Raw genomic sequence first — 13447 nt, 5'->3', positions numbered from 1 at the left:
TTCAGGATAACACATCACAGTAAGTGCATCAGTGGTAGTGAACGTTGCAGCGTGTTGCTGTGGAGGTAAGGGATGATGTGGGTATAAACCACAACACAGACGATCAACATTCACATATCTAGGTAATGCTGATGTGTCTTCACGCTTCTTGTTATCATGACTTTTTTTGCAGGTATTCAGGTAAGAAATTGTAGACACCTTACAAATCTAGCAACCATGTTATCCTATAGTTTTATATTTTAGAAAACTTAATATTTAACCATCTGATTGTTGAGTGACAGATATCCATGTAATCCTCATAGAGCTACAAGTACTAACCAAGGTTCCATGCAGGTGTAAATGCAGGAGATAATGGTCTGTGTAACAGTGGCCTAGGCCTTGGAGTATAGCAAGATTCCAAGTAGATTTGCTGAGTCCTGCAGTGATGGTCATGACAGGGTTATCTTCAGGGTCCAGGTAGTAAATAAACTTGTGTCCATAGGCACATTTGTCACAATGTGTTTTCCAGGTTCCTGTGTAGGGATCATGGTGAACTTCTTAATGATCATTAAAGGGACATGGCTTTTATCCAAGTAAGTGATAGTGTGGGCCTTTTGCAGGCGACAGGCCATGTGATCTTCAGATATCTGGGTAAATGAATATGATTTCCCTAACACAGTGTTACCCTGTCGTTTTGCAAGTGTTCTCTTAAGTCCTTTCCTAATATGCAGGTATTAGGTTATGTGACTTTAGCTCATTAGAAAGCTTCTTATTTTCATATGTGTGAATGGTGGTGCTTTCAAGACTGTACTTTAAGTGTGGCTTTGGCACGTATGCAGTTCAGAAATTAAATTCACCCCAACAATACCAGTAAGCAGGATATTTGACTGTATTCTTGTTTAGGGGTTATGGGTTTTTTTTTTTTTTTTGCGGTACGCGGGCCTCTCACTGTTGTGGCCTCTCCCGTTGCGGAGCACAGGCTCCGGACGCACAGGCTCAGAACCATGGCTCACGGGCCCAGCCGCTCCGCGGCATGTGGGATCCTCCCGGACCGGGGCACAAACCCATGTCCCCTGCATCGGCAGGCGGACTCTCAACCACTGTGCCACCAGGGAAGTCTGGGGTTATGGGTTTTATATACACAGAGTGCTAGATGGATCAGTGGATGTCCAGGTGGTTTCTCATACTGCCCATCAGTGGTAGTTATTCACCCTGGGATTTTTCCCGGCCTCCCTTCAAGAGAGGAAAGTATCTCTTATTAACGTTTAATCTCGGATATCCAGTTACCCATGGAAGGCTGATGTGTCTTGATATGATAGAATTGAACAAGGAATTTGCGGGTGTCCCAGTGGAATAAGATGTATACCAAACACAATTTACACAATTTTTTCAGCTTCATGTAAAGACATCACAGTGAATCTATCAACAGCAGGTAACAAGGCACATAGCAGGTATTGAGGTAAGTGATAATTTGGGCCTAAACCACAGCCCAGATCATGTGATCTTCACACATATGAGTAAGTGATGATGGTGTCCCTAATACTTGTGCTCCCCTATTTTTTTTTTTGCAGGTATTCTGTTCAGGTCTTTGGTGGTACATAGGTATGAGATGTGACATGAACTTATTAGAGGGCTGCTTATTTTCAGATATCTATGTAATTATCTGATATTTACCTTGTGTTTTGGCAAGTATAAGCTAAATTAATTTGTCCCTAGTAATACTAGCAAGTGGTAATTTTTACTGTATTCTTGTACAGAGATAACGTGTATTTCTCACTTGTAGTGGTAGACAGATTGCAAGCATCCAGGTAGTTTGTCATATTGTTCTAACTGCGTCATTAACCATGGGATATTTGCAAGTAGCTGTTCATGGGAGGAAGGTGTGTGTTACTAGGGTTTGACCTCAGAGTTCTCCAAGTATCCAAGTAATGTTGAATGGTCCCAAAGTGATACAGATGATGAGGGAATTTGCAGGTGCACAGGTAGAACGAGACACTGTACCAAGCACATTTTTCACACTGTGTTTTTCAGGGCTTGTCAAGAGATCAGGCCGCAAGCCTCTCTATGGCAGTTGATGGCGGGACATCGCTGGTGTTGAGATAAGTGATGGCGTGGGCCTAAACCATCCAGTCTTCCTGTATGCAGGTAAGTGATGAAGGGTGTCAGTGCTGCTTGTCACCGTGACTTTGTTGCAGGTGTTCAGGTAAGAAATGAACAGATAGTCTTTAGCAAATCTAGAGACTATGAGTTTTCACTTTTTATATGTTAGGGAAAATTTATGTTTAACACTAGGAATGCTCAAGGGTTACAGGTATACAGGTGTTTATCATGATTTTCCCCACCACAGTACTACCCATAGGATTTGTACAGGTGTCCAGTCAAGAAATGACAGTTTTCCAACCTTGGCGTTGACCTTGGATTACTGTAAGTATCCAGGTAAAGTTGATATATCTCCTAACGATTAAGTGACCAAGATTATTTGCAGGTGTCCTGGTAGAAAAAACTGTGCCCCTAACAAATGTTTCAGAACATGTCTTTCAGATTTCCTTCAAGAGATCACAATGAACTAACATTGGTCGTGGATGGGGGACATGGCTGGGATGCAGGTAAGTGACGGCATGGGCCTCAACCACAGCACAGGCTTTCTGATCTCCAGGTAGCCAGGTAAGTGATGATGATATCCCTCACGCTTGTTACCATGATTTCCTTGCAGGCGTTCAGATAGGAAATGATGGATCCCTTACCAGTTCTAGAAACCAGGAGTTTTCATTTATTATATTTTAAAGAAACTTTTTGTCTTTCTCTGTGAATGTTGAGTAATTTCACATAACCATGTAATTAGCATGATGGCCACAGCCATGGTAGTGACCATGGAAATTTTGCCTGTGTTCCCTTAAGAAATGTCAGCTTACCTGAGAATATTCCTAACTTGGCTTACTGCCAGTATTCAGTTAGAGCTGATGTTCTCATAATGATGAAAGTAGTGAACGTTCTTTGCAGGTGTCATGTTAGAACAAGTTGTGTCCTTTTACACATATATCATAATACCTTTTTCAGGTTCATGTCAAGAGATTGTGGTGAACATGACAATGGTTGTTTTCAGAGACATTTCTGTTATCCAGGTAAGTGATGATAGGCACTTTCACCCCATCAGAGACCGTCCAGTCTTCATATGCTTAAGTAAGTGATATTTGTTCCTGTTTTGCCAGGGCATTTTGGGGGCTAGGTTTTCAGGTAAGAATTGATAGTGTCTCACCAATTCTGGAAACCATGTTATCCTCCTGTTTTATATTTTATAAAAAATTTATGTTTGTGTAATTGTTGAGAGACTTGCAGATATCCAGGTAATTCTCATATAGCTGCGTGTCACGGTAGTAATCATGGTTTTCTCTTGCAGGTGAGCATCCAAGAGGTAATGCTGTGCCTAGCAATGGCCTAGACCTTGGAGTTACTGCAAGATTCCAGGTAGATTTGATGAATCCTGCAAAAGTGGTGGTGACAGGGGGTGGTGACAGGGTTATCTTCAGGGTCCAGGTAGTAAAGGTGGGTCCATAGACACATTCGTCACAATGTGTTTTCCAGTTTCCTGTTGAGAGGTCATGATGAACCTCATAATGATATTAAAGGGACATGGCTTGCATCCAGATAAGTGATAAGGTGGGCCTTTTGCACACAACAGATGATCTGATCTTCAGATATCTAGGGAAGTGTGGATATTTTGTTCCTAACTGTTGTGTTGCCATCCTTTTTTGCAGGTGTTCAGGTAAGAAATGTTGTCCCAACCAATGCTAGTAAGCATTAGCCCTTATGATTTTAGAGATTAAATATAATGTGTGTTTTTCCTTAGTAATGACAGAAGGATATGTAGGTATCCAGGTCGGTTTTCATTTTGTTCATCACTTTTTTGTTTACGATGGCTTTGTGCAGTTATCTTGTCAAAGACAGGATTGTGTCTCTAACTAGGGTGTTGACATTGAACTCTTACAAGTTTCTGGGTAGATTTGATGGGCCTCATTTTTTTTGGGGGGGGGGGGTACGCGGGCCTCTCACTGTTGTGGCCTCTCCCGTTGCAGAGCACAGGCTCCAGACGCGCAGGCTCAGCAGCCATGGCTCACGGGCCCAGCCACTCTGCGGCATGTGGGATCTTCCCAGACCGGGGCACAAACCCGTGTCCCCTGCATCGGCAGGCAGACTCTCAACCACTGCGCCACCAGGGAAGCCTGGGCCTCATAAATTTGATGGAATTTTCCTGGGGATTCAGGTAATACATGTATTTCTAATTCATTATTTATCACCAGTCTTTATAATATCAAATGAAGAGGTGATGGTGGGCCTTACTCACATCATCTCTTAACTGGACACCAGCAAAATGCAGAATTGAATCTTATTATTAGTTGGGCCATCATCTCTTGATTGGTATTTTTGCAGACGTTTACTCAAGAGGAGATGCTTTTATGGTAAAATCTCTCCAGAAAGTGGGCATAGAGGGAACCTACCTCAACATAATAAAGGCCATATATGACAAACCCACAGCAAACTTTATTCTCAATGGTGAAAAACTGAAAGCATTTCCTCTAAGATCAGGAATGAGACAAAGGATGTCCACTCTCACCACTATTATTCAACATAGTTTCGGAAGTCCTAGGCATGGCAATCAGAGAAGAAAAAGAATTAAAATTGGAAACGAAGAAGTAAAACTGTCACTGTTTGCAGATGACATTCCCAATTGGAAACGAAGAAGTAAAACTGTCACTGTTTGCAGATGACATGATACTATACATAGAGAATCCTAACGATGCCACCAGAAAACTACTAGAGCTAATCAATGAATTTGGTCAAGTAGCAGGATACAAAATTAATGCACATAAATCTCTCTCTTTTTTTTTTTTTTTGCGGTGTGCGGGCCTCTCACTGTTGTGGCCTCTCCCGTTGCGGAGCACAGGCTCCGGATGCGCAGGCTCTGGATGCGCAGGTTCAGCAGCCATGGCTCATGGGCCTAGCAGCTCCACGGCATGTGGATCTTCCCAGACCGGGGCACGAACCCATGTCCCCTGCATCGGCAGGCAGACTCTCAACCACTGCGCCAACAGGGAAGCCCCAGAAATCTCTTGAATCCCTATACACTAATGATGAAAAATCTGAGAGAGAATTAAGGAAACAGTCCCATTTACCATTGCAACAAAAAGAATAAAATACCTAGGAATAAACCTACCTAGGGAGACAAAAGACCTGTATGAATAAAACTATAAAACACTGATGACATAAATTAAAGATGATACAAACAGATGGAGAGATATACAATGTTCTTGGATTGGAAGAATCAACATTGTGAAAATGACTCTACTACCCAAAGCAATCTACATATTCAGTGCAATCCCTCTCAAACTACTAATGGCATTTTTCACAGAACTAGAACAAAAAATTTCACAATTTGTATGGAAACACAAAAGACCCCGAATAGCCAAAGCAATCTTGAGAAAGAAAAACGGAGCTGGAGGAATTAGGCTCCCAGACTTCATACTGTACTACAAAGCTACAGTAATCAAGACAGTATGGTACTGGCACAAAAACAGAAATATAGATCAATGGAACAGGATAGAAAGCCCAGAGGTAAACCCACACACATATCGTCCCCTTATTTTTGATAAAGGAGGCAAGAATATACAATGGAGAAAAGACAGCCTCTTCAGCAATTGGTGCTGGGCAAACCAGACAGCTACATGTAAAAGAATGAAATTAGAACACTCCCTAACACCATACACAAAAATAAACTCCAAATGGATTAAAAACCTAAATGTAAGTCCAGACACTGTCAAACTCTTAGAGGAAAGCATAGGCAGAATACTCTATGACATAAATCACAGCAAGATTCTTTTTGACCCACCTCCTAGAGAAATGGAAATAAAAACAAACAAATGGGACCTAATGAAACTTCAAAGCTTTTGCACAGCAAAGGCAACCATAAACAAGATGAAAAGACAGCCCTCAGAATGGGAGAAAATATTTGCAAATGAAGCACCTGACAAAGGGTTAATCTCCAAAATTTACAAGCAGCTCATGCAGCTCAATATCTAAAAAACAAACAACCCAATCCAAAAATGGGCAGAAGACCTAAATAGCCATTTCTCCAAAGGAGATATACAGATTGCCAACAAACACAGGAAAGGATGTTCAACATCACTAATCATTAGAGAAATGCAAGTCAAAACTACAATGAGATATCACCTCACACCTGTCAGAATGGCCATCATCAAAAAACCTACAAACGATAAATGCTGGAGAGGGTGTGGAGAAAAGGGAACCCTCTTGCACTGTTGGTGGGAATGTAAATTGATACAGCCACTATGGAGAACAGTATGGAGGTTCCTTAAAAAACTAAAAATAGAACTACCATAGGACCCAGCAATCCCACTACTGGGCACATACCCTGAGAAAACTATAATCCTAAAAGAGTCATGTACCACAATGTTCATTGCAGCTCTATTTACAATAGCCAGGACATGGAAGCAACCTAAGTGTCCATCAACAGATGAATGGATAAAGAAGATGTGGCACATATATACAATGGCATATTACTCAGCCATAAAAAGAAACAAAATTGAGTTGTTTGTAGTGAGGTGGATGGACCTAGAGTCTGTCATACAGAGTGAAGTAAGTCAGAAAGAGAAAAACAAATACCGTGTGTTAGCACATATATATGGAATCTAAGAAAAAAAAAGGTTCTGAGGAACCTATGGGCAGGACAGGAATAAAGACGCAGATGTAGAGAATGGACTTGAGGACATGGGGAGGGGGAAGGGTAAGCTGGAACGAGATGAGAGAGTGGCATGGACTTATATATACTACCAAATGTAAAATAGGTAGCTAGTGGGAAGCAGCCTCATAGCACAGGGAGATCAGCTCTGTGCTTTGTGACCACCTAGAGGGGTGAGTTAGGGAGGGTGGGAGGAAGATGCAAGAGGGAGGAGATATGGGGATATGTGTATATGTATAGCTGATCTAGTTTGTTATAAAGCAGAAACTAACACACCGTTGTAAAGCAATTATACTCCAATAAAGATGTTAAAAATTTTTTTTGAAAAACAAGATATATTGGGCTTCCCTGGTGGTGCAGTGGTTGAGAGCCCACCTGCCGATGCTGGGGACACAGGTTCGTGCCCCGGTCCAGGAGGATCCCACATGCCGCGGAGCGGCTGGGCCCGTGAGTCATGGCCGCTGAGCCTGCGCGTCCGGAGCCTGTGCTCCGCAACGGGAGAGGCCTCAACAGTGAGAGGCCTGCGTACCGCAAAAAAAAAAAAAGATATATTGAGTTCATAGTTTTTCTTAGGCCCTTTTCTAGGTACTTGATAGTCTGTGTCAGTCGAGGTCCTCCACGGAGCGGAAGCCAAGAGGAAATGATCAGTTAAGAGTGCTAGAGGCATATTGGGGAAACCCCTGTGCAGGACGGAGTGGAGGAAAGAGTAGCAGGCCAGGGGGGTCTTCCGGCTGCGGTACAGGTCTGATGCCGGTGAGAGGAGGCAGGGAAGGGAGCAGGCGCGCTGGGGAGACTGAGGTGCAGTCTATGAAGTCTTGGGCCATATCAGTGGGTCATCTTCAAGCTCATCTCCCGTCAGAGGAGTCTCTTGTCCCCCAGCAGTGGGCCTGAAAAGGTGTCTCTGCTGTGCTTCATTGTCGCCCGCTTGCAGCCTAGGGGAAGCACAGGCTCAGTGCAAACCCACGGGAGGATCCAGAGCTGAGGCTGTGAAACACTTAGGCTCCCAGCAGCAGATTCTCTAGAAGGAGCTCTGGCTGGTGCATGTCCATGGTCACCACACAGCTATCGTGTTCAAAGGTCACAACCCCTCTTCCAAGCATTTTATAATCTCCAGTTAACAAAAGGGGAAACAGGGCTTAAATAAATTGCCCCAAAGCACTTGGCCCTGAAGTGGTCCAGCCAGCTTCCAAAGCCAAGTTTTAAAGACCCCCAAACCGTGTTTTTTCTTCTCTCATGTGGTAGATTAAATTATTGTTCAGCAAGTATGTAGCCTCCTACCCCCACCAATCTCCATGGGAGGGCTCATTCAGCCCCATTGACGTGACCTTGGCATGTGTCTTGTTTGGGCCATGGAATGTGGGTATAAAGGACTATGAGCCAGTTGTGAGCCTCAGCTTTGAGAGGCATCATGTGTTTGCTCTCATCTCTTCTAGGAGAAGCCATATCAGGAGAAGATCAGACGCCCAGTCAAACCCTGCCTGAAGCAAAGCACTGTACCCCTCACCTAGCCACCCTGCAGATCCAAAAGTGAGCAATAAAGGCTTGTAGATTTGGGTGATTGAGATTTGGGTGATTTCTTAGGCAGTATTACTTTGGCAAGAGCTGACTGATACATATCATGTTGCCAACAGAAGGAGTAATTGATGCTGCCTGAGGGAGATGGTAAAGACTTCATGGAGGAAGTAACAATTAAGCAGATTATTCTTTTTTGCGGTACGCAGACCTCTCACTGCTGTGGCCTCTCCTGTTGCGGAGCACAGGCTCCGGACGCGCAGGCTCAGCGGCCATGGCTCACGGGCCCAGCCGCTCCGGGCATGTGGGATCTTCCCAGACCGGGGCACGAACCCGTGTCCCCTGCATCAGCAGGCGGACTCTCAACCACTGCGCCACCAGGGAAGCCCCAGATTATTCTTAAAAATAATAAAATTCCATTTTTAATTCCAGTTTTGAAAGAAGGTTTATCTATTTTCATTGTCAAAATTTTGGAAAATATGGCAAGTATTAAAAGGAAAGTCAAAGAGATTACATCTGTTGATATTTTTTATATTAGAGTCCTTCTCCTTGCATACTATGCCTTTATACACTCTGGGGCTTTGCCTTTTATGACCTAACCTACTATCATCATCAATCTGCATTCTTATTTATTTATATTTTTGGCTGCATTGGGTCTTCGTTGCTGCACGCGGGCTTCCTCTAGTTGTGGCGAGCAGGGGCTCCTCTTTGTTGTGGTGTGCAGGCTTCTCATTGCTATGGCTTCTCTCGTTGTGGAGCATGGGCTCTAGGCATGCAAGCTTCAGTAGTTGTGGCACGCGGGCTCAGTAGTTGTGGCTCACGGGCTCTAGAGCACAGGGTCAGTAGTTGTGGCACACGGGCTTAGTTGCTCCGTGGCATGTGGGATCTTCCCGGACCAGGGCTCGAACCTGTGTGCCCTACATTGGCAGGTGGATCCTTAACCACTGTGCCACCAGGGAAGTCCCAATCTGCATTCTTATATATATCAAATATTCTTTGAAAACATAGTTTGTGATGGTTGCATTATATTCATGGCAGCATTAATGAGCTTCAAGGACAAGTTGAAGCACATCAGAAGGACATTCTTCCATTCATTTGTATAAAATTATTTATTGAGTACTTACTATGTGCCAGGCAGTGTTCAAGGTACTAGGAAAACAATTGTTACAAAGAGACAAAGCCGCAGTGTCTGTCAACAGGTGGCCAATAAAGAAATCATAGCGTATCCATACAATGCAAGACTACTCAGCAATAAGAAAGAGCTAACAACTGATAGGGGCTGCAACATGGAGGAACCTCAGAAACATTATGCTGTGTGAAAAGAGCCAGATACCAAAGGCTCTATGTTATGATTGCATTGATATAAAACTCTAGATGATTCAAACAAATCTATAGTGACAGGAAGCAGACTAACAGGTGTGGGAGAGGACGGGACAGGGAGGGAAGAAAGGAATTATAAGGGGCATGAGAAACCTTTGGGGGGGTGGATATGTTTATTATCTTGATTGGGGTAATGTGGTCATGAATGTATACATGTCAAAACTTAAAAAAAATTTTTTTATTTTATATTGGAGTATAGTTGATTTACACTGTTGTGTTACTTTCAGGTGTACAGCAAAGTGGTTCAGTTATACACACACATATACTATCCTTTTTCAAATTCTTTTCCCATTTAGGTTATTCCAGAATATTGAGTAGAGTTCCCTGTGCTCTACACTAGGTCCTTGTTGGTTATCTATTTTAAATACAGTAGTGTGTATATGTCAGTCCCGAACTCTCAATTTATCCCTCCCCCTTACCACCTTTCCCCTTTGGTAAGCATGAATTTGCGTATGTCGAAAGTTTAAGTATGCGTGGTTTATTGCATGTCAGTCACACCTCAGTAAAGCTGTTAAAAAAGTCATAGGAGTAGGGTGGGGTCTGACAAAGTGGAGGATAAGCATCTGGGCAGCAGGAAAAGCACGTATAAGGCAAAGAGGCATTTTATTTACTAAGCACATAAAACTTACCATCTCCTAGGCAATGTTGCAAAAGTTTTACAAATATTAACTCATTTTCTCCTCACAGCCTCCCTGGGAGGTAAGTACTATTAATGTCATCCCCACCTTGCAGATAAAAGAAATTAAGGTGCAAAGATGTTAAATAACTTGGCCAAAGTCACGGAGTAATGGTCATAGCTGGGCTTTGCATCTGCAAACCTAGATTTAGAATCCTGCTTGAAATCTGATGACAAGCTGCCTTCCAGGAACATATCTGGTAGTATTCACGGGTATATTTGAAGAGCCAGGTGTCTGTAACCAAACGTGAATGGAGAAAAGAAGAAGCAGAAGACCTTGGAAATGTAGGTTGGGGTCAGTTTATTTCAGTCTGAAAAGCACAGTCATATAACGTGAAGATGTATTGGAAGGCTTCTGAATGGTATCTGTATTTTGCATGGACTAATTTTCATTTATCATCAAATACTAATTATATCCTCAGTGGAACTCATCTGAAAGTAACTTTTCCATCACTCTTATAAAGGACTTAGTCCCAGATGCACAAATTGATGAGATAATGTATTATGCTCCCCTGGTAGCTTAAGGTGACATTACTCACAAAAAGAGCTGCTCCCTTTTGGAGCGGGCATTTGGAGGCTTCCCTTGGTACCCGCTTGGGGAGATGCAAATAGAAGAGAAAGGCAGCCTCCCCATGAGCAATGACACAACGGCTTTTGCTTTTCTCTCTGGCTTTAACTCTGCTCTCTTACAAAATCTCCTTTGCTTGTCTAAAACCCTGAGGAGGGTATGACTGGTAATTGGGCTATCAAATGCTATTAAACCACAAAGCAGGCTACGAAGGTTCTTAAAGTTTATACCAACTACGAAATACACCTCGAGCAGCAGCTGTGTTGGGGACAGGAGCCTCCTGTCGCATGTCTTCCCAAATCCAGGAATTTATTGCTGCTCATCTTGGCTGGCCTGTGTCACTTCCTCTGGGAGCCCAGCCTGCAAATAGAAGACTCTCCCCAAGTCTTTTTCTCTCCTCTTCATTTGCTGCCAAGCATGTCTCCAGAATCCTGAAGAGATGAATGAGCCATTGCGGGGGCTGCCTTGAGGGACTCAGGAGCTCATCCCTCACAGGGGCCAGCAAAGCAGACTAAGCTCCCGGTGTTGGTCTGCCCGGCTGCCATGACAAGATACCACAGGCTGCCTGGCTCAAACACGAGGACTTGATTTCCTCACAGTTCTGGAAGCTGGCAGTCCTAGATCAGAATGCCAACAGGGTCAGGTTCTGGTGAGAGCATTCTTCCGGCTTATAGACGGTGTCCTCACAGGGCCTTCCTTCAGTGCATGCGCAGGGAGAGAGATGGTCGCCCTCTTATAAAGCCACCAATCCTATTGGATTAGGACTCCACCCTTATGACCTCCTTTAACCTAAATTACCTCCTAAAGCCCCATCTCCAAATACAATTACATAGGGAATTAGGGCTTCAATGTATGAATTCAAGGGGGATGCAATTCAGATCATAGCACTCCCCCTCCTCCAGATTCAGTGCTGCATCCATTTGATAGAGTGGGCCCCGGCATCCGTGCCTCTCCCCGTGTGAAAGCCACCCTCCCCCAACCCAGGCACTTGAGATTGTAAACTTGAGACCCATGCGTTAGATTTCAGCTTTCACAAATACTTTGTTCAGTGCACAGTTTTTAAACGAATTTAAATTAGCTGTCAACAGTTAAAACTTGGAACATAGCAAATCATCATTTGCATTCCCAGCTTTTCTTGATGGAAATCTGCAGTGGATTGTGTTGTAGTCTTTGTATTGGCATTGATAGCTCCAAGTCTAGCTTGTGTCCAGTGGCTAAAACATCAGGGCGGACCTTATGGAATCTATGGGGGGGTGGAGCCAGATTGCTTCTGGACTCTTTTTATTTCTTCCACCCCTAGTTAAGTTTTTCTCACCCTTTTCATCAAATTATTTATCTTTTGTTGCACCTTGCATTTATAATCCACTTCAAATTTAGGGGAAGATAAAATTAGGTATATGTATGTGTGTACATATATATGTATGTGTGTGTGTATGTATACACATATATAAATATACACCCTCAATATCTGCTTGCTGCAAGAATGAATGAAAATGTGCTTGTATGTATATGTGTATTCTCAAAATGTCCAAAGAGGACTCTTTACTGAATTCAGAAATAAATGTAGCATTTGAAAGGCAACTTACCGTTTAACAAAATCTTGAAAAGAACTAATACATAATAAAGGGAAAACGTCTCATTCATAAATTAAGGAATCTGTATCGTACTTCACACTTTACAAGGCATGTTCCCAGATACTATCTTATATATGGTTCATATCTGGGAGCCATCAGGGAGAGGAGGGCTTGATGCTTACAGCTGAGCTGTAAAAATAAGCATATGAGCTACAGCTCACATCAAGCCCGTTTGATGGTTTATCTCCATTCGGGCACAGGCTCGAAGACATGGCTTCATGGGCAGTGCAAAGAGGAGAGACAGATCTTCTTGAAATATTTGTCCAAGGCTGGTTCCTGGCATGTGTAAAACACTATATCATTCAAGGAGTCTTCACATTAATGATCTAACTAGAGGCTCACAGGAAATGTTATTTCCATTTAACAAATGTGGAAATTAAAGAATTATGAATGGTGTCCCAAGTTCACATGGCTATTTGGTGAAAGAGGTGGAGCTAAAACCCTGGACCTGACCACAAGCCTAGTTTTACTGTAGCAAGCTAGCCCAAAGTGTAGCCAGGGAACATAGTGCTATGGGATGTCAATAGGTATTACACAAAACAAAGTTAAGAAAAATTAAAAGCTCCATGATGAAATAGATTTGGAAGGTTTGAGATTAAACAAAGTCCAGCATTTTGCAAGACTTCTCAGAGACTTGAACATACTACCATCAATTGCCAAGTTATAATGGAGAATTTGGTATATAGTGTTTTCCCAAATCGTAAGACCATGCAAGCCATTCTTTAGCAATGTCTCACACAACTAGTGTTCTTGAGGATGCACTTTGAGAAACATTTTCCTACATCAATCATGAGTTACATCCAACCCTGAGTGACATCACAGCCCTGTGAAATGTTCATTCTTAAGTCTGTATGTTATTGGGTCTAGGGACACAGAATTAGAAAAGAAGTTCATTGGAAATATGGAAAGTCTTCTGTGTTCATAGTCACTAGCACTCTCCAGGG

This window comes from Delphinus delphis, chromosome X (genome assembly GCF_949987515.2).
Source record: "Delphinus delphis chromosome X, mDelDel1.2, whole genome shotgun sequence".
Lineage (NCBI taxonomy): Eukaryota > Metazoa > Chordata > Mammalia > Artiodactyla > Delphinidae > Delphinus > Delphinus delphis.
Note: the sequence above shows the minus strand (reverse complement) of the source record.